Genomic DNA, 25,676 nt, shown 5'->3' with positions numbered 1-25,676 from the left:
TGCACTCCCATAATGAGAGCTTTGGCTCGCGCGACGCGGCGGGATTGATGGTGTTCTGGGTGGACGTTCTTAGGAAGAGGTTTGGGATAAGCGCTGAATGCACGGCCTGAGGGAGAGGGTTTAACTCTTCAGCATGTGTGGGTATGCGAATGCCGAGAGTATCCAGTATATGTCGTCCTGTTTGCGTGCCAGCCAACCGAAGGTACTGTGTGCACCGATGTGCCTCTATAAGTTCTTGTATATTGTTGTGCATTCCTACTTTTAAGAGCCTGTCCGTGCTAGTGGTCTTCGGTAGGTTGAGCGCTGCTCTCGCTGCTTTGGTAGCCGTGCGGATTAAGGCGGTGATTTTATCTTTGTCTGCACAGGAGAGGTTCAGGTAAGGGGAGGTGTAAAGAATGCGACTGAGCACAAAGGCATGTAGTACCTTTAAATTGTCAGCTTCATCTAGGCCGGCTCGCGATTGTGAAACCCTTCTCAAAAGATGGATGACGGAGTAAGTAGACTGTTTTAGTGCCTTCAGGGTAAGGTCGTTTTTCCCCTTGTCGTGTAAGTTCAGACCAAGAATGCGGTGGTTGGGACTTTGTGGTATGGGAGTATCATGCAGATAAATTGTTATGGGGGCGGTAGGAACACGCCGCGGCCGGAGTAGAAAGAGTGCTGACTTTATCGGGGAGCATTCAAGGCCAATTTTTTCCGTGTGGGTAGATATAGCTGTGGCCGCTTCTTGAAGTGTAGATTCTGTCTCCATCCGAGCCGTATGTGGTCCAAACCGTGATATCATCCGCGTAAATGGTGTGTCCCAAGTGTGGGATACTGCTTAAAGCATTTGCCAGCGGGATCATGGTAATATTAAAAAGGAATGGCGACAACACTGCGCCTTGCGGGGTGCCAATGTTACCAAGTGTGAAAGAGGGGGTCTGTATATCATCTATATGCAGGGAGGCGGTGCGTCCGTTCAGGAAGGCCCTGATATAGTTATAGGCCTTAGGCCCTAGCTGCAGCTCTTGAATGCCTTGCAGGATAGCACTGTGCGTGACCTTATCAAATGCTTTGGTGAGGTCAACTGCCAGTATTGCTGTGGTGTGGTGTGGCATATCATTGAGGATAGCATTTCAAATCTGTAGTAAGGCGTCCTGCGCCGATAAATGAGCTCGAAAACCTAGCATGCTATGGGGATACAGTCCATGGGATTCCATGTGTTGCGTAAGACGGGTGAGGATGACATGCTCAAAGAGTTTCCCCAGACATGATGTCAGGGAGATGGGACGGAGATTTTGGGCATTTATGGGCTTGTTTGGTTTAGGAATGAATATTATTTTACCGTGCTTTCATTCATCCGGCAGCTGCCCCGCTTCCCAGCACTCGTTAAAGTATTCAGTGAGCAGGGAAATAGAACGGTAATCTACTTTCACTAACATCTCCCTACTAAATCGCGACTACGATACCTACAACTATATATGCACGTTTCTCTCCAGCCATACAGCTGAAGTAAGCTTTGCTGTTTATTTTCAGGCCGTATTACCCTCGGTTAAAATGGCACGCCCCAAATATCAGTAAAGGTTTCAGCAGGTAACGATTCCGAAATTGAATCCATAATTCAGCAAGCGCTGTATATCACTGAATGCCGCGAATGCTGGAATGCCCCGTAGATCTCATGGTCTCCTCAGAATTTCGAGCTGCTCCTAAACCAAGGTGAACCCGGCTTTTTCCATAATCCGTCCAGCTGCACCACTGATAGCGGCCAGCCTATGCAGGGAGTGTCCATCATTGGGGTACTGCTGCTTGCACACCCTGCTCTTATTCGGTGCATTGCTAAGAATTGGTTCACAGGAAGGGAAAGGCGCAGTAACTGTCACACTTGCTCTGTGGACACCCGAACCGCGCCGTAAGGGAAGGGAGGAAGGTGGGTATGAAAGTGGAAAGAGAGAAAGAGGAGCCGTAGTGGAGGACTACGGAGTAATTTCGACCACCTGGGGATCTTTAACGTGCGCTGACATCGCACAGCACACGGACGCCACTTCGTTTCGCCTCCATCGAAACGCAGCCGCCGAGGCCGGGATTCGATCCCGGGAACTCCGGCACAGTAGTCGGGCGTCTTACCACTGCACCACCCCGGCAAACATAAAATCATGCGGGATGCTGTCTTACGAAGTCTGCTCAAGGCGTTTGTTATAAGTCAGCTGCCATTTACTATTACTGACGTCTACCTTAGCTGTGAGGATGAGACAGTGTTGGGTGCCTTATTCGATAGTGTTACTATTCGCCAACGACATGCGCGACAGCCGACACGGCCGCAGAAAAATGCAGCGAAAGAAAGAGCATCAGTCAAAGCAGCGGTCATTTCAGCAATTTCAGCGCCGTGCTTTCGGACGCCCAACGCTTCTTCCTGCGGACATAAACCGATGTGTTGAATCTACACGTGTCGTGTTATGTCTGCGTGCGTGTTGGTCGAATGCTGGCTAAGCACATCGCTCGAGCGAGAGAGCGTTGTCCTCGCTCATTAACAAGGGGTTCCTCCAAGCCCCGTGACTGATTCAGCAAAGCTTGCTCTAGTACGAATCCTCCCTTTCCATCTGAAGATTCCGAGCATATAAAAAGCACGGATGCTTCAGCTTTGAGAGAGGACATAGAAAGAACTGAGAGATGACGCCAAGACACCTTCTTTAGGAGCTTGTTTTTTTCTTTGGGCCTGCTTCTCTGCCGTGCCGGGCAAGGCCCTTCGTCCTTATGTCGATTACCGTAAGCTAAATTATATCACTAAGGATCACATTTATGGGATCCCGAACATCAGGACTGAATCGACAATATTGGCGCTCAGTTTATTTTTACACTATACCTTGCCAGGGGTTACTGCTAGGTTCCCCTCACATAGCTGTCTAGGGGTATGCGGTGTTCATTTCAACAATAAAAACTTTCCGTCCTAAAGGTTTGAGGTTTGGTACTCGAAGTATTCACCTTATTTGCACGATGCATAAATGACGGAGAGAAGTCGCCGAGACACCTGCTTTGTGGTCGTGCGTCTGCTTCTCTGGCCCTTTCTACGTGATGCAGTATTAAAATTTGTTTTTGTTTATTCGACGCCTTGTCACTTGCCGGGACTGCTGACGCCTTCCGCTGGACTCCGAGCAACAAGGCGAACGCTACTCTTGGGGATATCAAGTCACATCTAGCAACAGGCATACAAGGTGGCTATTCGAATATTATAATAATTATACTATAGGAAGGGAAAGACACAGTATCTGTCCCACCTGTTTCTATGGACACCTGAACCCCACCGTGAGGGAAAGGAGGAAGATGGGAGCTAAAGTGGAAAGAAAGGGGAGCAGAAGTGGAAGGCTAAGGAGTAATTTCGAACACCCGGGGATCTTCAATGTGCTCCTAAATAGTACAGCATAGGGACGCCTCTTTGGTTCGCCTACATCAAGACGCAGCCGCCGCGGTCGGGATTGAACCCGGGTACTCTGGCACAGTATTCGGGCATCTTATCACTGCACCACCACGGCGGGGCCTGGCATTAGGGATTTATAATCCTTTAACGGAGCTCATGGAAGCTCATCTCACCTCTCAGCAGGAGCGCCTCACCTTAGGACGTCGCATACTCAACAAGATTGGAATGGGATTCGAAGCGCTTCGCTGACGAGGCACATCTTCCGCCTCGCATCCAAAGTAACCTCAACGTTACCCTCTCCCTAAGAACGTGCACCCAAAGTATCATGTCGCTCGCTCTAAGGATAGGGCTAAGTCTCCGCAAAAAATATTCAGCAGATCGAACAGCTGTCTACATCGACGCACCGGAATATATCGACAATAATGCTTCCGATAGCAAAAAGCTAGGCGCCCATGTGCTGTGCGATGTCAGTGCACCTTAAAGAACCGCAGATGGTAGAAAGTTCGGGAGTGCACTACGGCGTCTCTCATAGTCTCAGTCGCTTTGGGACTTTGAAGAACTCAAACCAAACCAGAGCAGACTACTATGACTACAACGCCGACAGCTTTTCGGGCGGACGAGCTGTGTTAGCTATCCCTAACATGGTCCCTTGTAACGCCTATGACATTTACATCGAGCGGCTGTAAAGGGTCGTGCTTGAATTTATTTTATACCAATTATAGAAATTTAATAATTAATCATTATAGAAAACCTACTAAATGAAATCAAACATTTTAGAATTACAACTTCGCACATCGTGGCAACTAAATTTTGATGTTGTCATTGCTGACCACACTATACACAGTCATTCAAAACTTCCAGATAACATTGGAAATAAAGTTTATCAGCTTACATTCGTTCTAAACCATTGCCTAAAGCCTATTCCGTAAGCGTTCGACATGTTCGTAAGCAATTTTTGCTCTCTCACTGACATGCAGTGAACCAGCTCCCATAAATTGGAACAGGGCTGACGAGCAACTAAGCATTAAAACCAGAAACGTGGTGCGCTAAAATGCCCCATGACTGCGCAGGCCCCCATCATCAAGACAATGCTGATTCCTACCCTCAGCTCTGTGGCCAGCATCCTAGGCATCCCCCAAAAAAGAAAAAGCTGCTCCAGAAACATATATACCATTGTTTGTGACAGGGAGCCCTCGATAAGGTAAAGTGAGCCATTGTCTGCCTGCCCAGACTCAAAGGTGGCCTGGGGCTGCCCGATCTGGATATTCTCGCAAGGGCTCTGCACATCAAATGGACATTCAGAGCCGTCGAATGCGACATGCCGCGAACAAAAACGATGGCTTCGTAATATCTGTCTACACGGCTGCGAACATTCACTGAGAAGGCCCTACTCCACAACACCCCGAGAAGCAGGGTCATCCCTATCATTTTACCGAACCACAGCCACGGACGCAGAGTACCTGAAGGAAAACTCGTCTATCGTTGACCGAATAAGCATGCCCCTGAAAGATATTATCAATGTGATCACCCCTCCGCTCCCTGCCCGCCTATCAATCTACATGCTACGCGCAGAAAGACTCAGTTGGCAGTACATAGCCGCCCACTTCCTCGACGCTCGCTGAGCCTGTGGAGGTTCGCAAGAGGCATCTTACAAATCAGACAGCGGGCCTTCGTCCCTGCGACGCCGGGAAATATTGAGTTGTGTCCCTTTTTCTTGGCCCGAGAGACAGCGATGCACATCTTTCTGGACTGCCTAATTCCCGCAGCACTCCTAGAGCATCAGAAAGATATGTTCGGCACCCTGGGATCCCATACCCCACCGTGTGCTACTTGAACCCGCTTCCAAAGGAAGGGCGCAAGACGTTTGTCTTGACACTGGCAGAGCTCAACTATCAGGTGTGGTTGGCCCGCTGCAAAGCGGCCTACTCGAACAAGACTGCGAGCCTCCATGAAGTGAAGTCCAAAATCAGAAAGAAACTATGGTTCCACCTAGAGAGAGAGAGAAACGCCACTTGGGGGGAAAGAAGTTTTTTTGAAGAATGGGGACACCCCACAGTGATCTTCAAAGAAAACAGAAAACTAGAAGTGAGATATTAGACTTGCCCGCGTCAGGCTTCGACCCCCCGGGGTGGTGCGGACGTGGTGCATAAGCACCGTGACACCGCCCCGGTGGGAACAGGCCGGATTGCATGAGACCCTTGGCTGCGAAAAGCCCGCTCCCTGAAACAAAAACCTCCCAAACCTTAAGGTGCGGGAGGCCTTGCCTGGGGCAGCCGTAGGATGATTAAAAAAAAGCTGATTCATTGATTTATAGGAATGGAAAGGCACTGTAACTGTCTCACTTGCTTTCTCTGGACACCTTAACCGCGCCGTAAGGGAAGGAAGAAAGGTGGAAGTGAAATTGGAAAGAGAGAAAGAGTAACCGTAGTGGAGGGCTACGGAGTAATTTCGGCCACCTGGGGATCTTTAACGTGCACTGACATCGCACAGCACACGGACGCCTCTTCGTTTTGCCTCCATCGAAACGCAGCCGCCGAAGTCGGGTTCGAACCCGGGTACTGCGGCACAGTAGTCGGCCGTCTTACCACTGCACCACCCCGGCGGGGCCGTAGGATGATGAAGGACGCAGGTTGAGGTCAGAACTCTAAGAGGAGGATCGCACCTAATCCATCCTTCCTGTCGTCTGATAAGGAAAGGGAGGTGCTTCATGTTGCGCGTTTGCATTGAGTAGATGTTTTTGCAGGAGGGCAACTTCCGCCCCTCCGCCGATGTCTTTTATTTTCCTTCTCGTTTTAATGTTGAGGCCTTTTTTTTCGTTTACGGACTCTCGGTGTTGCGGCGTAGGCGTGATATTTCTTCACCAGCATAGAGGAAATGTGCTCATTGTACGTATGGCATAAATGGGCGCATCATCACCTTCGACGCTTTTCTAGATGTATCGCAGGACTCGTTTTTTCAGCATGTACGCGACATTCACGCGTAGTTTGACCAATGAGTTCTTTCGGTCCATCAGGACATAATTTCTCGATAACGTGCCCCACTTCCTGCTCGGGGATTTCAATTGTGTTTTAAACACAATGCGCGATATCAGGGGGTATGGTCAGGGCGCCCCCAATTGTAATGCGAAGGAACTTCGAAAGCTATTACGATCATTACTCTTAGAGGAAGCGTGGGTCACTCTTCACAGAGACCATTTAGAGGCAACACGAGCCAGGAGTCAGAGCACGATCTGAATAGATCGAGTTTAAATCGCCTCTACCATAACAGCTGACTTGCTACAGTCTGAGCTATTACCTTTCCCATCAGGCCTCAAACCAAGTGATCACTTCCCGGTTATGATTATTCTGTGGGTTGCCCCGGGCTGTGCAAACAACCCCCTGATGTGGCGCATGGATGCAGCGGTACTGCACGATGAAGAGTGCATTTATGATATAGGCCGAGAGTTGTGCTTGTCTGTGGCCGCAGTTAGTAACGTAACCACTGCTACTTGGGACGCACTGAAAGCACGCAGGCGCGATGTTATTGTATGTGAGGGGAAGGCGCGCCTTCCCCGCATTACGACCATGCTCAAAGACATTCTGCGCCGTATGCGCATCGTACGTGGGAGTGAAACGCTTACGTTCGTAATGCGCAAATATCTCGAGACGCTGTGCGAGCGTTATCACCGCATCCTCGAGGACAGTTCAGGAGCATCACTCTCTGCGGGTCCATCCAACGTGTTGAGGATGGCGCAGACCTCGGACACGCTCGAGCTGTTGTCCAGCGCACTAACGGGTAAACGCGCGTGGAGAGCGTTATTTTGCGGACGTTACTATATCTTCGGAACCCGCGTACAATTCACAACTTGTGTAGCGAGCATTTTGTGGGCCTCGTTTCGTCGCAAGGCCTCGACCAGGCCTTAGAACACAGTCTGGTAGGACATAATGACTAAACATGGTTACTTGTTCGGCGTGCGCCGCTCATTTGGTTTTCCTGACGAATTCGTTCAGCTCCTACGAAGGCTATACACCAACCGTAGCAGTGAACTAGTACTGATTGGTCAAATTGCCGGCAGCTTTCCGATTACGCGTGCGGTGCGTCAGGGGAGCCCGCTCTCACCGGTACTCTTCATGTTTTCGCTCGACCCGCTGCTGCGTAGGGTCGAAGCGGACAGGCGTATTCGAGGTTTCCCATCAGTAGGACAGGAGTCTGTCGTTGTGTCTGCATTCGCGGACGACATATCACTCTTCGTGCGTGAGAGTGACAGTTTCATTGTTTTTTTTTTTTGAACATCTTTTCGGAATACACAGCTTTATCTACAGCGCCGCTCAACACGAAGGAAAGTAAAGCACTCCGCTTCGGTGAGTTCAGGGGCACTTTTGCCGCCGCCGTACCGTTTGTGGACGCAGTGTGGGTATTTGGATTGTTGTTTGAGCAAAGGGGTTTCATCCCCGTAACTGAGACATAGTTCTCTCGCGAGCAATGAACGCCCTCTCTGACGCAGCGCGTTACAACCTCACCCTCAATGTTGAAGTCTGTGTAGTCAAGATACTAGCGTGCGCTTTCACCCTTTATGTGCAGCGTGTCGCGACAATCCCGAGCCATGTGACGAAGAAATTCTCAATCCTTATACGGACTTTTCTTTTGGATGGCAGGACAGCGCTACTTGCCCATAACATCCTACAACTTCCATAGAGCAACGGAGGCCTTGACCTGCCGGGCATCCCGACAGTGGCTCGAGTACTCGCTTTAAGGTTGTTGGAGAGGCTATTGATTGACGCGTCTTGCCCTGGTCGCTGGCTCATCCTGTACTGGATGAACACGGTGCGCCTTGTACTTACACCCGAAAATTATATAGGTCCACAGGCGGACAGACTTTTGCCGTTTTACCGCGAGGTTGCCGAGACAAAGTCGGCTCTTGATGCAGACCTGTCAGATGTTAATGTAGGTGACCTACCAGCCATACGCATCAGCGAACTAGTTGCCGTTTGAAGGCTTTCAGCTGATGAGCCATGAGAGACCGCTGTCGTCAAATGGCGAACGTGGGAAGCTTGTCGGTTGCCAAATGAAGTTCGAGATTTTGATTGGCTCTGGCGCTGGGGCGTCTCCCCGCGAGACAGCGGCTTGCCAGATGGGGTTTTGTACCCAATGACCACTGTGCCATCTGCGGTGCTTCCCAGAGTCTCTCGCATGTTTTTTTGGATGTGTAGTTACAAGAACATGTGGCGGATCGCATATAGGTTGTATAACGTCCGCGTGATCCCCGGCGTCAAGCGCCGGCGTAACCCTTTTGAACACCTTACATTCACTGTAGTTCTATTTTTGTTGAGGCGTCGCAGGGGCCTCGCTGAGGCGCGCCGCACTACCGTCCGTGCAATTTAACCAGCCTTGCAGAGGCCGCGCCTCGTCATCCGGAAGTGTCTGTATTGTTAGAAACGGACTGCGAGACGTGGTGTTTGCGGTGCTGGCATACATGATTCTATGTTGTAAGGAGGAGCTGACTTGAGATGCCTGTCCTCCTTTATTAGAACTATAGTGCCTAGAATATAATTAGAACCCACCCCATCTTCTTTTGTTTCTCCTTTCCCTCTCTCCGAAATCATGTCTTTAAGCTTATTATGTATATTGTCGCTGGCAACAGGGCAAGACGTGAACGAAAAGCTAAGTTTTAGGAGCAGGCAGCGTTCCAAACGCAGCGCGCAAGCCGCCTTTAGTGTCGTCTTCTTCCAGGCGCAGCAAGAACATAGGGACACCAGGTGGCGTTACGCCCCCTCTTAAAAAAAGAAATCAGAGACGGAGCGCAAGCGATGGGCAAAGCAAGCGAAAACAAAGATCAGCACATGGACAGAATAGATAACGGAGGCGGGGAAATGTGTCCTACGCTACTACGAAACAAGCGCATAGCACACTACCGCGTGAAATAGGGCTTCATGCGGACAACGTGCACGACCTCGGAGCGTGGTTGGCGACGCGAGCGCTGCACAGTACCCGCTGTAAGAACTTCGTATGTCACTTCCGTGAGATGGCGCAGAACATCGTAAGGTCCGAATTAACGGGAAATCAGTTTGTCTCACAAGCTGGGCCGACGCACCGGGCTACACACCCCAACTTTCTCTCCAGGATGGTATGTGACGTGTCGATGACGGAGGTTGTAGCGGCGTGCATTCGTGCCCTGCTGATGATGAATGTGAATGCGGGCAAGTTGACGTGCTTCCTCAGCACGCTGAGCTAACTGCTCGGTGTCTGGCGTGAGTGGATGATCATCTGTGCAGCTCGGAAGCATGGCATCCAACATCGTTTGAACGGCACGGCCGTAGACTAGGCGAAATGATGTAAAACGCGTCGTCTCTCGGGTTGCCGTGTTGTAGGCATATGTGATGTAGGGGAGAATCTCATTCCAAGTTTTGTGCTCCGAGTCTATGTACATTGCGATCATGTCGGCGATGGTTTTGTTGAGTCTCTCTGTGAGGCCATTCTTCTGCAGGTGATATGCAGTAGTTTTTCGGTGGCTGGTATGACTAAGCTCGAGCGCGTCGTGCATGAGCTCTGCCGTAAACGCGGTGAATCGATCCGTGACACTAGGAACGGTGCGCCATGACGCAACACGATTTGCTGCATAAAGAACTAAGACTTCCAGCTTGGACCTCCAGTCACCATATCAAATAGAGGGACTCATTACTTCCTCTCTCAGTGAGAACATTCGCTATGTCTGTGGGCCGGTGTCAGTGTCCAGCATCGACGTGGAATTCGAGCGGCTTCGCGCGCTCCGTCGGCGGGCTGAGAGGAAGTACAGAAGAACGAAATCCGCGCAAGATCTCGCATTGTCTCGCCGAGCTAAACGACAAGTTTTGCACCACCTGGAGAGGTTAGGACGACAACGTTGGAGACAGTTCTGCTCATCACTGGATCCTTGTAAGCCCCTATCGCGTATCTGGCACGTTGCGAGAAGCTTGCGCGCACCTCCGCGAGAAAGGCACCCTTTTCGTGCCCTGGCCCTTTACCAACGCCGCAATGAAGTTGGCGTACCTGTAGATTTTTGTAAAATGGTTGTGGGCACAAACCAGGCACCGTTACCAATTTCAGAGGTTTTTGCACCACCTTCGCCGAATGATCAATACGACGTGCACTTTACAATAGCTGAATTAGACGCCGCTCTTGCTTCTTGTCGGCATTCATCTGCACCTGGTCCTGACGGGATTACTTATTCAACCTTATCAAACCTAGGCAAGGATGGTAGAACTGCACTACTTAATTATTTCAATGATATATGGGCTTCTAGTACTATTCCTGAACACTGGAAAATTAGCCGCCTGGTTGCTCTTTTGAAGCCTGGGAAGCCTCCTCTCGAACTTACCTCATACCGGCCAGTTGCCGTAGCAAGCTGTGTTGGAAAAGTTATGGAGCGCATGGTGCTGGCAAGACTTGAGTGTTATCTAGAGAGTAATGATCTTTATCCGATTATGATGACTGGAGTTCGCCGCGGACGCTCTTCCATTGACAGCGAATCGACCTTGTGGCGACAGTAGAACACGAAACGCGTCACCGTCGACTAGTAGCTGCTGCATTTTTAGATATAAAGGGAGCTTACGACAATGTCCTCCATGAAGCTATTCTTGAAGAACTTGACGACGTGGGAGTTGGTGGCCAGCTGTACATGTGGATTGTAAGCTATCTCAGCGGCCGCTCTGTTTCCATTATTATGCCTGAACGAGATACTACCCGCTTTCAGGTCGGTCGTGGAGTTCCACAGGGAGGAGTTCTCAGCCCAACTTTATTTAACGTTGCGCTAATTGGCCTGGTGAGTGAAATGCCATCTAACATCTACATAAGTGCATATGCTGACGACATCTGCATCTGGGCCTCTGGTTCGACGCGCCCACAACTACGTGCAAGACTGCAACGAGCTGTGTCATCAACATCGATGTATTTACGGCGTCAAGGTTTATATTTAGCGGCAGAAAAGTGTGCAGTGATCGCGTTTACGGGAACATGTGTCAGCCGCTACCCGATTACCCTTCATGGAGTCGTAATACCATACGTCTCCAGGCACAGATTCTTAGGAGTAATTATTGACCACCGACTATATTGGTCGAAACATATTGCTATGGTGAAGAAAAGGCTAATTTTTGCCATGTACTTCGTTAAATAGCTGGCATCAAATAGGGTCCAACTGAGCGCTCCTTAATACGGCTTTACGAGGCTCTGTTTGTTGGCTACATCCGGTACAGTCTCCCAGTACTCTCTAGTATGAGCATTTCCTGCTTGCGGACTTTAGACAGCGTGCAAGCGCAGGCACTGAAAATATGCCTTGGACTGCCCAGGTGCACCTCTAACAAAGGCACAATTGGAGAGGCACACGCTCGCCCAATGTCCATATACGTTCACACGAACCACTTCGTGTATATTTACGAGCACTTACAAGACACCGTTTTCACCCACTCAGCAAGATTCTGGATGAGAGGCCGGACTGCAGTTTTACAAGAGCTCTCCGCTGTCATCAGTCGCAAGTACCGACAGGATATGCCCTCCCATATCGTCCCACCCAACCACCATGGACCATGAATAAACCTTTGGTGCACCTTCGTGTTCCCGGAATACTAAAGAAATCAAAGGCACCAATTAGTGGGCTCAAACAACTTACATTGGCACACATCTTGTCAGAATATCCCAATTATATTCACGTATACACCGATGGATCTGTGTCAGCACAGGCATCCGCTGCATCTGGGGTCATACCAGCTCAGAAAACGACCCTGCATTTCCTTTTGGGACATACCTCTACATCAACCGCTGCCGAACTTGCAACCATTCGGGAATCTATTCGCTATATATGTGGGGAACCACCTAAAAAATGGTGTATATTCACGGACTCGAAGACTGCATTACAAAGTTTGGAAACCTTCTTACGCCACACTGCCTATCAGTCCCTGGCACTAAACATTATGGAGCTCATCCCATCTTCCCAGCTGCAAGGCCACATGATAATGTTTCAATGGATCCCTGCCCACTGCGGCCTCCATGGGAATGAGCAGGCCGATGTTGAAGCGAAAAGCGCACTCATCAATGGCTTCCAAACAGCTGTGCCTTTTTCAAGAGCGGATAAGACGTGTCTTCTAAAGAGTTGTATGAATATTACTACAGCAGCTTACTGGGCTCAACCAGACGCCCGACACATTCGTCTAAGAAGGCTCGATCGAACATTTAAATTTAATGTTCCGCGTGATATTGCGCGTCATCAGGCATGCTTGAAACATAGACTTCGTCTAAACGTGGCTTTCACGCGTAAGTACATACATTTAATTGGACAGATGGACTCACAGGAATGTTCAACTTGTGGCATCCCAGAGACTGTGGACCATGTATTATTGGTGTGCCCAGAGTATGCGAACGAAAGAAATGTGCTAGCTGCTTCCTTGAAGCGTTTAGACAAGAGGCCTCTGTCGAAGGAACTGCTGCTGGGCGCTTGGCAAGACAAGGGGAAGGGCGTCCAGGCAATCCCTGCTCTTTGCCGTTATTTGAACGCCAGCGGACTTGATTCGCGCTTGTAAAGAAAGCCGCTGTGTCTGTATATATATTTCATATGCCTTCTCCCACATCGTCACCCATCATGACCTTCTTTCTTCTCTCCTTCCCCTTCCCCAGTGCAGAGTAGCAGGCCAGATTTGAATTACGCGGGCCAACCTCTCTGCATTTTCCTTTCAATAAATCCATCTATCTCAATTCATGTGCCACGCTGCACTGCCTTGGTTTCCGCATGCCGTGTGAGATAGTTGGTCGCAACTATATTTCATTTGTTACCCGTCGATGACAGCGGAAATGGGCCCAGAAGGGCGATACCGACTTGGTCAAACGGAGTCCGAGGTGGATTAATAGGTTGGAGCAAACCCGCCGGCTTGAATGGAGGCACCTTTCGACGTTGACTCTCGCGGCAGCCTCTGACGTAGCGATGGACGGCGCCAGAAAGTTTAGGCCAATAATAGGCTTGACGAACTCGAGCGAGTGTGCGTGCAAATCCCAAGTGTCCGGAGGTGGGCTCATCGTGGCAAGCAAAACGATATCGTCGCGAAGGTCGGCCGGCACGAAGAGAAGGTGCTCTCGGTCATCTGTGCTGGAGTTTTTCTTAAATAAAACGCCATTCCGAAGGTAGAATGCTGACAGGTTCCTTCCAAACTGGCCGGGGATGTCAGCAGCGTGATCCTCCATGGGGTCAATGACCGGTCGAAGGTCTTGGTCAGCTCGCTGTCGGGACATTATGTGTAAGGCATTCACTAGTCCGAGGAACCCTCAGTCATCCGTGACGTTATCGACAAATCCGACCTGTGCCCGCGAGACTGCAATAGCATCTTTGTGCTTCTGAGCAGATTTGTACACAATGGAGTAATCAATTCTTTGCGCCCCGATAGGTCGCGGAGATTCCCCAGCCTGCACTAAGAATGGTGGTCAGTAACGGCTTTAAACTCATGGCCATAGAGGTAAGGCCTAAATTTCATAGTTGCCACACAACCGCAAGGCGTTCTTTTTCCGTAGTGGAATAATTTGTTTCAGCGCCGGAGAGCGTGCGGCTGGCATACGCAATCATCCTTTTCATGTCAGCTTGGTTTTGAATGCGTACAGCGCCAAGGCCGATGTTGCCAGCGCCGGTGTGGACTTCGGTGGCAGCGTGTTCATCAAAGTGCGCAGAGTGGGGTTAGTTTGCAGTCGTCTGCGCAGCTCCGCAAAAACCTGCTGTTGGATCGGCGGCCCACAAGAACTGTGTATCATCCCGCTTTAGCCAGGTCAGGGGTGCGACTACCTTGGCAAAGTAGGCGATGAAGCGGCGGTAGTACGCACAAAAACCCAGAAGCATTTAAAAAATCCCGTTCGTGGCAGGAACGGGAAATTTGGCTAACGCGGCAGTTTTCTCGGGGTGTGGCCTAACGCCTGCGGCACTCACAAGATGACCGAGAAACGTCAACTCTTTGTAGCCAAAGTGGCACTTCTCGGGCTTGAGCGTCAAGTCAGCTGCCCGGAGGGCATCTAATACTGCGCGCAGGCGTTTGAGGTGTTCTCCAAAGGTTTCAGAGTACACAACAACATCGTCGAGATAAACTAAACAGGTTTGCTATTTGAGGCCGGCGAGGACGGTGTCCATCATGCGCTGAAAAGTAGCCGGCGCTGAAAATAAGCTGAATAGCAGCACCTTAAACTCGTACAGTCCAACTGGGGTGACAAAACCTGTTTTTTCGCGGTCCCGCTCATCGACCTCAATCTGCCAGTACCCGCTCTTCAAATCAATGGAGGAAAAGTACAGGGTGCGATGAAGCTTGTCGAGCGAACCGTCGATACAGGGCAGCGGGTATACGTCTTTTTTAGTGATGTCGCTTAACCTTCGATTATCAACACAGAAGCTAAGGGTGCCATCTTTTTTCTTTACCAGCACGGCAGGGGATGACTACGGACTGTTGGAGGGTTGGATGACCCCATCACGAAGAATCTCCTGAACCTGTGTCTGAATCGCTTCAAGTTCCCTCGTTGAGATGCGGTACAGCTGCTGGCGTAGAGGGCGGTCATCGTAGGGAGTAATTATGCGGTGCTTCACAAGAGGCGTTTGCCAAATTTTCGATGACGTCACAAAATAAGTACTGTATTCCACGAGGCGAGAGCGCAGTTCGTGCTGCGGTGGTTCCGAGAGATCTGTTCTAATATCAAGACGATCGAGGGATGGGAGCCCATTTTCAACTTCTCCGAACGTAAAACATTCAGAAACGACCGGCTAAGGAGTCGGCGAATGCGATTGCGGTAGCGCAGAAAAGACGATGGGATTCGTTGGTGAAGTTAGTCACCAGAAGTTCAGATCGGCCGTTACGGAGGTGGATGAGGTTCCGCGTCGAGGTGATGCTGTGGTGAGCAAAAGGGACTGGTTGCCCTCAGCTACCACCGTTCCGTCACCATAGTTCGTCGCAGTTAACAGTAACAAAAACACTGGAAGAAACGCTCTCGGCAGAAATTCGAAAAGGGGTGCGGCGGTGGCAGTCCGCGGTGTCAGTATTATCAGCGTTTTCGGTCGAAAAGGTCACGGTACGCTTCCGGAAATCGATAATGGCCGCATACTCCCTGAGAAAATCTACACCAAATATACATTCGCGGGAGCAGTCAGGTATAACAAGGCTGCTGAGAGAAAACGTGCAGTTGCGAATTTGGACTCTCACCGTGCACTGAACGCTCGGAAGGACGACATGCCCGCCAGCGGTGCGAATCTGCGAGCCAGAACATGGCGTCCTTACTTTTTTCAGAAGCGCCACTAGCTTCCCGCTTAAAATCGAAAAATCAGCAGCACTGTCTACCAATGAGCTAACCGTTTAGCCGTCGAGGACCACGGGTGTATCAAGCGAGAGTCTATCTTCATGTGTACGAACTGTCGTCGGGGACGTAGAGTCGCGATCGCTCAAAGGTCGCGTTGTCGGGGGGTCTTTGTCGCGTCAATTAGAAGCGGCCTCGCCCCCGAAGGTCGCTGTCTTCAATTTTCCCGATGCAGACTAGGCTACCGTCGCTGCGCCATCCAGGAGGAGCTGGGCTGCGATGATGGTCGGCATGGAGACGGAGATCGTGACTGTCACCGAAAGGTTGGTGCCATGCGTTGCTGGGCTACGAAGTTCTCAATATCCCGGGTCGTTGGCCTAATGGAGGGCGACGCATGTCTATGGGGAAATCCTTCAGTCTCAGTTGTCAATATGGGCACTGCCGATACGGGTGACTTGGTTCTCCGCAGTGGAAGCTCAGGCGCTGCCAATTTGGGCACGCCACAGGTCTGCCTGTTGCTGGGGTGGACGGCGGGTATCGATGTACGGCTCAGGGCGGGCTGAATACAGTGAGCCTTGGTCGGGCGGTGTGGAATTAGCCGGAGGACGTCGCAAGATGTCCGCATACATTGGCCGACAGGACTCGGTGGAAATAATGCCGGGTTAGGAGATGGTACCGAAGGTGGAAATGCTTGCTGATAGTCTTCTCGGACGATACTAGCGATAGTGCCAACCATCTCCTGTAGAGCACCAAAAGGAGTCTGAAGCTCTTCTCGCAAAATGGAGCGGATGATGTCGCGGGGAAGATCATGAGTAGCTCTGATGGCGGAAAGTGGCTCTGTGAGCGAAGCGGCGAGTACCGGTCTGTCGTCCCTTACAAAAAAGGTTAATGAGATTCTGATTAAATGTTGATTACATTTCTCATCATGCACATTAACAGTTCAATACATTTTCTTGGAGCATTCTTGATGAGTTTCATAAGAAAGTTGTCCACCGTGTTTTTGATGCACTCTTAGTGCATGAATTTTTTTTAACTCCTAATGCATGATTGGCTATTGTCATCATAATATGTATTGTTTGATTTGTTTCTAATGTCCCTAGAGATTACAGTGCGCACTCTAGTGTAGTGGACTTTTATGGCCACTGACACTGCAATTACCCCAGAAGGCTTTGAAGTAATTCGTTTTTCAAATCGTCACTTGGAGATGAAGTCCAAACTTCACATTTTATTTATTTGGCATGCAACCATCGATGACAAGCTTCTCATTTGTTGCACCACAGTGCTGTTAAAATTGCCACAAGTGTAACCTGAAAATGGACAAGAGGCATTTAATTAAATTAGTGTGACAGAGATGGAATTTACTGCTCACATGCTCAATTTGCTGCAGTGCCGTGCTTACCGGTGATATCATTTACCCGAACAGGATCCAGAACTTCCTTGCACGTTGCATCTTTATTCAGGTGGCTTCACTTGTCGTAGAGGGACTTTTCTCTCAGTTGTTCGGTGAACGTTGCCCGTATCATGCCTTTGAAGATTTTGCCGCTTTTGCTTTTAAGTCAGTACGTAGCCGATCTAGTGTCGTCTTTTCCACCAGGACACCATCACCATGAGGGATCTGCATAGGAATTTACCAACCAGCCAAGGAAACGATGTAACACACATATACAAGTCTGAATATATTTAGCCGAAGCAGGGTCACATGAGATGACTCAAACCTTGTACAAGTATGGCGTTTTATTCAATCAATGGAAATTTTTAATAACAGTAAGTCGCAGCTTTGCCTGCAATATGCGCACTGTAATGACTAAAGCAGGTAAAAATGCGGCTGCGGCTATTATAACCGCTTCATATGCACATTTAGGCAAACAAAAAAAGTAAACATCTGGTCACAACCAAACTCTGTAATAGAAACATCCGGTACAATGTTTGGCCACAGAATTCAAGCTGTCGACCTCTACTTGAATGCTCAGGCATCAGTGGCAAATATCCATTTATTCTAGTCGTCCCTACTAAAGACGGTACAAAAATCAAGTAATGCGGTCAGAGTTATGCTAAATATGACAAAAAATAATGAAAACTGGATGATCTGAACCACATCAGCTCACTTAGCACGTATACAAGGGCCTTATTGGAAGTCTTGTTGAAAATAAAATACGTAGCTAAACAATTCTTCGACAGCAAAAGTAAATGCCATAACAAACGCAGCACAATAAAAATGTAACTTCACACTCCATGCAACCGCGAAATACGATTCCGGTAAGATGAAAAATGCTTCCATTGTGATTAAAAACGCAAATCTTGAAGCCGGGAAAGTCACAGGTTGATGATAGCGGCATATAGTTTACGCAATTTGGAATAAAATATTTGCAACCAAGCCGGCCGACCGCGCCCTTCGAGGCCGAGAGAGCGAGCACAGAGGCATGCCGCGCTGACTGGCCGCGGAGAACTAAAGTGTAACAGAACGGCTGCGGGGGACGCTCCCGAACTGCAGGACGGGAGGCGGCGGCGCGCGCGCCTATGCTCCGAATAAAAAGAAAAGAAAAAAAAAAGGGGGGGGGGGTCTACGGCGCGTGCCGAGTGAAAGGAGGTGAGGAAGAGAAAAGAGAAAAGAAGAAGGAGGTTTCAGGTGAGCGAGCCCGAAGTGTAAGAGATCAGAGAGGAGCCGAGGGTGCGAGGGGAATGAAAGTACGCCAACATGGACCTTGCGGCACGAACGGAAACGGTAGAACAAATCGAGAGGTTGCAAACGGTTCGAAGTATCAAACTGTCGAACTAAAATCGTTTCATGAACCTCCTACGCGTACTAAATGCAAGGAAAACGTATCACACACAGTAATTATATTAAAGAAAGTTGAGACTGATGTTGTTGCACGAAATCAGCCTAACTCGCCGTGACATCTAACCACATGTGCGATGCCATTTTGGCAGCCCGGTGAAAACAAGCGCGTTTCCCACTTTTTCATTACAGCACATTGCGGAGCGTTCCGGAACAAAAAGACACAGAATGCAGCAATCCGTTAGGACACTGTTCTCACAAAGCGCAATGTGCGTAAAAATATGCTTACCTTTACGCCAACATGGACCTTGCGGCACGAACGGAAACGGTAGAAAAAATCGAGAGGTTGCAAACGGTTTCGAAGTATCAAACTATCGAACTAAAATCGTTTCATGAACCTCCTACGCGTACTCAATGCAAGGAAAACGTATCACACACAGTAATTCTATTAAAGAAAGTTGAGACTGATGTTGTTGCACGAAATCAGCCTACAGGCGATCGCGTCAGCCGTGCAGTGCGCTGTCCGCCTTCGTATCACCGGCACCGAACCAACCAGTGCTATTTCAGCGCGAGTACGTAGTCGGCGCATATACCTCTTAGTCACGGCGAAAAAAAAATCGTCCATGCCTTCTTCTTTTGAATATCTCAGACATGACCCGGTGCAGCAGTCCTTCCGCCTGAGCAAAGCACAAACACGGACACTTGCCGACACGATAAATGCCCGTTTGCGTTAAACACCACATCTAGAAGGCACTTCACAAGCGTACTCACTTCTGTAAAAGATATGCACGCGAAAGGCAACATATTTCCCGACGGTAAACAATCGAAGAAGCACATTCATCATTCGCCGAAAAGTGGTTTAAACGGACCCCATGATGCTAACGGCCATATTGTGAAATTTGAAAAGTAAGAGCGTTGGTAGTGGGTAGCTGCCGGAGGCCTCCTGGCGGTGAAATTTTGTTTCAGTTTCATTTTTAGAAAACATTTGTGTGTAGTTTTAATTTTAGCGTTATTTGTGGTGCTTTATTAAGGTGTTGGGTTATATCAGCAGTGCCACTTGAGTATGAAAGGCTACGAAGTTACGCAGCCCCACTCCCAGCATGTTAAGTGATATCTGTTATGTTCGGGGCATCGGAGCTCCGTGAGCGAGAAACCTCTCGATTCGGTTGCTGGATGGACTACTTCATTGTGCTTTGGGAGAGAGGGAAGAGAAGGAAAGAGAGAAGCGCGAGCGCCTGTAAAGAAGGCATTGCTTCTCGGGCCCTGCTCGCGCACATGGTCCCACGACGGTCCAGTTCCGAGGCAACGCACGGCTCGGGTTACGTCCGCGCGTCGTCGTCGGCGCAGGCAGGGGTACCCCTGCTGGTCTCTCCGAAGCGGCCTGCTCGCAGGTGCAAGGAGGCATTGGAAATGGAGCGGCCGTGCGTCCGTTTGCTTCGAGGCGGTGCGGCAGTGCATAGGTTCGCGTACACAACAATATCCTTGCCCGTAACACCCTAAAGCATGTTGTCCAACCATAGCACCCCTTCGCTTCGCAAGAAGTGAATTGTAATGGCACAAACACCCAAGACTCAGGGTGTAAGCGTGTTTTGAATGAAAAAAATGTCCAAAAAGTTGCTTTTGTTTTGCAGCGCATGCCAAACAGAAATGAAAACATAGTAAAGAATATACATTCGCTTAGTGATGTATACTTTCCCTCATTTGAGAAAGTCAATGTATTTCCACATTAGCTCCTATACAAAAATACTGTTGTGTTTTCCAAGAACAAAAGTTCATGCGTAATCTCAAATGAAAGTCTGTTGTCGATATCATGTTAAAACACATAAAAGTTGTTTCTTAGGCAACATCCTACATATGCTAAACAGAAATGAAAACATAGGGCTCTGAAAGTGTGCAGTTAACAAGGAAAGAATATATATTCACTTAGTGATATATACTTTTCCTCATTTGAGAAAGTCAATGTATTTCCACATTAGCTCCTACCCAAAAATACTGTTGCGTTTTTCAAGCACAAAACTTCTTGTGTGATGTCAAAGGAAAGTCTGTTGCGGATCTGATGTTAAAACACATCTAATCTTGAATCTCCTTTGAGTGGTTGATGACTCATCAAAAACACATTACGTCCGTAACAGAAATTCAATATCTATTTTTGTAAGGTGTACGTCGCTGCTGGAGCATCCTTTCCATCGTCATTGCCTCCATAAGAAATTTAGCAACCGCATTCGGCGGATTGCGCTCGAGGCCAGCGAACAGTTGCTCCCTAAAGCCGCGCATGAGATGGCGCACCTTTTTGTCTTCGGGCATTGCCGGGTCAGATCGTCGCAACAGCCAGGTCATGTCCGCCACGTACATAGTTAAGGTTCGTTGGGCATCTGCATTCAGGGTGCAAAGCCCTTTCCGCTCATTCTCGGCGATCCAGGCTGGTGTAGGCGTCCAGGATGCAGTGGCAGAACTCGCGTCACGATGATAGGGCGCCTTCGCAATTATCGTACCATGTACAAGTGCCATCTTCCAGGCTGAAGAAGATTTTCCTGAGCTTTGTGGCGTCGTCCGACTGAGTTAACGAGGCAACCCGTAAAAAATGGACGAGCCAGTCTTCGACGTCTTCATTCTGACTGCCTTGGAAAGACTTAGGCAGTCGTGGGTTCTGTACCATGAAATAAGTTGGAGCTTGGATGAGAAGTCGAGGGGCGGCTGCGTTGGCGAATTCCAACGGTCCGTGCTCTGGTGGTAGGTTTAGGCCTCCGGCTAGCGTTGTGCACAGGAGTGTCGACTGGCACAGGACCTGAATTCTGAATGTGCGGAGGTGTGCGGGACATATACTGGGATCGATACCCTGCGCCAACACCAAAATATGTCGCGGACAACCGGGAGGACGTCAACGACAGGGCTAAGCTGTAGGAGCAGGCAGCGTTCCGAACACAGCGCGCGAGCCGACTTCAGTGTAGTCTTCATCCAGGCGCAGCAAGAACTTAGGGACACCAGGTGGTAATATGTATCATAGAGTGTTTTGTATAGGGCTTTGGTGTGTGAGTAATGTGAGTTTTAGTATGTATATATATGCCCAAAAAATGCTCTTTACATATATGAACGAGATTTCCTGAGTATTTTTTTCACTAAGAACTCTTGCTCTCGTTGCCTGCGAGGGTGATGACGTCACTGTGGAGCTCGGACAATAAGTGGCTCAAAGGAAGGAAAGGCCAATGATAAGGGGTTTGTGCACATAGTTCAAACATTGTATGCAGCAACCGCATTTGTACGGATGCGAACTGCAAGGAGACCATACAGTAAAATACACATGCCCTGTAAATATCCACGAAAAAGAGGTGGGCGCGTTCAAACGTTTTCAGGTCTCCACTACAGCATCCCTCATAGCCATGTCGCGCTAAGGTCTACGTTAAACACTACAAAAATAAACGAACACGTTCACTCAATTAGATTCTCGCTTACATGCCATTTTATATATCCTGCCTTTAGCTTTAGTGTCTGCTTCCTAAAGAATAAACCATCTGCATCTGAGCATGCGTTGAGAGGCAGCATCCTTGTTCTCTTTTGTTAGTTTTGCTCTTTATGTCCTAAATTAAAAAAGAACCAACCGGTCCGTCTCTGTAATGTGACACATGTTTGTTTGCAGCTTGCATACTCATGCCCTGAAAAGCGCCAGCTTCCGATTTCCCGTGCAAAGTGCACCTGCAAGGAGGAATTCACGATCGCTGCAAGCATGCTGCTGCTGTGTGCTCTTTCATAAACTCCCACGAAGATGAGTCTTGCACAAGCCATGCTCAACAATGGGGCAGATCCAGCGCTGAAAACCCGAGGCTTTCTTAGAGAGCCTATTGGACTTGTTTTGTAGTGAGTTTGTGAAGTGTTTATTTTTCTCCTCTAATATTTTTCTTATAAGCATATCTCAGTGGGGCTCCTCAGACATATTTCTTGGATAGACACAACCACATTATTTTTACTCTGAATAGCTTGAATAAACAACTCATGAAATGTTCCGAACATTTGCAGATGCACAGTGCGATGTCCTCTCTTATTCCTCGCTTTTTTAGAAAAGATCCCAAAGCCACTTCCCCAGATGTGAAGCATGCACCAGCTCTACACTACTGAAGCACCCAGAGATCAAATATGCACAGCAAGAAGTCCTAGAGTTTCAACGCTTCATGAAGGTGAACTCATTTGCCAAGAGGTCCAAGAAGATATTATTAAGAGGGTTTCCAAAGCTGCTGAAAGAGAGACTCTTGAAGGACTGTTGGCTCTGATGCTGACGAGGGCAGCCTACAATCACCTGGAAATTGATGATGACCAGCTTGCACAACCGAATGACCTTTTATCCGATATTAATGCCGATCAAGCAGCAAAATACCAACAGAAGATACTAGTACACAGCTGTGCTGTGGATCTGGCTTTTCTCACTCAGAGCCAGGCGAACTGTGCACAGCATTTGGCTTCTAGCATATTAATCTCGCATCCACTAAGAATACGAAAAAGTCACCAATGCTCTTGTTTATATTAGCAGATGGCATATGGAGTGCAGGCTACGTATTAGTGGCTCTAATGCTCACAAAATTGTGACAAATGGGGGAAATGGCGGATTTTGCAGGCCGCACAGCAGCTTTAATGACCAGAACCTAAACAAGTGCCCCGAGGCGTTATGGTTAGTTTTTTGCATGAATAAGACTTTGCTAAATTGGAAACGATGTTATAGTGTGGTATGCTATTTGCCTATTTGATATTTGTATAATAAAAGCCCATATGCAGAGTTAAGTTTAATACATGCAATAATATTACCAATTATTCGTCAATATACACCAAGACAGAAGGTACAGCCCGAGTAAGCTTCGAGTAGAAACGGGAAATACGCTTTATCAGGGTATATAACTGCTTAGTAATGGGTGAACTGCACTGCTATTGATAAATGTGTTGCTTTGACATTTGTGCAGCATACTTATAGCCATTTTTGGTTATACAGAGAGGCTTAGTGGTGTCTAGGCAGCAGCCGTGGCTTTGCTGTGCTCGTTGAGATAAAGTGCTTTTTCAAATATAACGAACGACCTTTCATCAATTGCGAAGAAAGGATGTGCTGTACCCCCTACCTGACATTCCCGATGCTATTATTACACTCAAAGATACACATCAGTACTACACACAAAAACAGGCATCGATGTACGTGTTCAATTTGTCCATGTCACTCCTCTATGTCTACTCACCCAAGCAATCAGAAATTGTAAGTACCTATATAGAGGAGATTTTCCTTTGGGAAGTTATCACAAAAACGGAATGAGTTTATTTAAAATTATTCCTTCCTGCATTGATTTAACTTCTTATTCTTTTGTTTCGATAATAGCTTTTATTTTACCACACTCTTGCATTGTAGGCTCGCCTATTTTTATTAGAATAAAATGCGCTTGGCTAATTTATATCGTCTGCCATTCATCATCATCATCATCACCATCAGCCTGACTATACCCACTGCAGGCCTCTCATATTTTTCCACTTAACCCGGTTTTGTGCTAGCTGCATCCACTTGACCTCCGCGAACTTCTTAACCTCATCCGCCCACCTAACTTTCTGCCGCCCCCTGCTACGCTTTCCTTCTCTTGGAATCTAGTTTGTTACCCTAAGCGACCATGGGTTATCCTCTCTTCGCACTACATGTCCTTCCCATGCCCATTTCTTCTTCTTAATTTCCACTAGAATGTCGCTACCTTGAGTTATTTCTCTGACCCACTCTGCACGCTTCCTATCTCTTAATGTTACCCCTACCATTTTTCTTTACATAGCCCAGTGGGTTGTCCTCAACTTAAGTAGAACTTTCTTGGTTAGCCTCCACATTTCAGCCCCATAGGTGAGTACGGGTATGATGCAACTGTTGTATACATTCCTTTTGAGCGATACCGGTAAGCTGCTAGTCATAATCTGCGAGTACTTCCCAAATGCGCTTCCAACCCAATCTTATTCTTCTTGTTATTTCCTTTTCATGGTGCGGATCTGCGGTTACTACCTGTCCGAAGTAGACATAATCGCCTACTATTTCCAGTACTTCGCTACCTAATTTAAACTTCTGTCCCTAATCCAAGGCTGTTGAACATTAGCTTAGTCTTCTGCATATTGATTTTAAAGCCTACCTTTCTACGTTTCCTGTCTAGGTCATCAATCATTATTTGCAGTTCATCCCCCGAGTTGCTTAGCAAGCCAATGTCATCAGCAAATCGCAAATCACTGAGGTATTCTCTATCTACCCTTATCCCTAACTGCTCCCATTCCAAGTCTCTGAATACCTCCTCTAAGCAACCTGTGAATAGTACTGGGGAGATTGTGTCTCCTTGCCTAACACCTTTCTTTATGGGAATTTTGTTACTTTCTTTATGCAGAATTATGGTTGCTGTGCAGGCACTATATATATTGCCGCGAAACCTTCAAAACAGTATTTGTTGTTTTTTAACAGCCGCCAGCATACAGGCTTATCACTCTGATTCTGGACCGCGTATAAGTTCCGTAATCTTTGTTAATTCTCGATGTCGCGAATCACACCCTTATCAGTTTTGTTGTAGCGAAAGATGCACCGAGATCTGTCTCGAAGGTTCCGGCCACTGGGGTGTCTTTCCACAATGTCCCAGCCCGTGCTGGTAGCTGTTTGCGACGTTATCTAGATTGTTCTGTGCAACCTTTAAATTGAGCGTTGCCGAGTGTGACGAGAATTCTTTGTTCGACAATCGACCAGCACGTTTGTTGCTATCGCCGCCGCCGAGTTGCTTAGTTCTTTTGCGGGAGCAAGTCAGCCCCAATAAAGAGTTAATTTCAGTACCATCACGCCTGTGTCTTCTTTTGGTGTGTACGGCCTTGTCACCACTACGTGACATCTGGTGGAGGTGCTGCATTTGATCCTTCAAGCGAAGGCCCAAGCCGTGTTTACGTCGCCCTGGAACGCCAACCTACAGGTCACCGAACCAGCCGCCGACTCCAAGGCCTACAACCCGAACACGGTCTGCTGCCTGACCCGATTCGATTTTGGAAGGCATCGACGCTGACAATGGCCCAGCCCACAGCTCCGGTTGTCTTTGTCCAGCCCCGTGAGCCCCCCTGCTTCCATGGACGACCGGATGGAGATGCGGGAGACTGGATGGACCTTTTCGAGCGTGTGGCAGAATTCAACGGCTAAAACGACACCACGAAACTTAGGCAAGTCTACTTTGTTCTTCAAGGACATGCCCGAGTTTGGTTCGAAAATCATGAGGCAACTATGAAGGATTG

This window comes from Amblyomma maculatum, chromosome 10, assembly GCF_055883805.1.
Source record: "Amblyomma maculatum isolate TAMU_Amacu chromosome 10, ASM5588380v1, whole genome shotgun sequence".
Classification (NCBI taxonomy): domain Eukaryota; kingdom Metazoa; phylum Arthropoda; class Arachnida; order Ixodida; family Ixodidae; genus Amblyomma; species Amblyomma maculatum.
The sequence above is the reverse complement of the archived record's forward strand: the minus strand, read 5'-3'. Positions refer to the sequence as shown.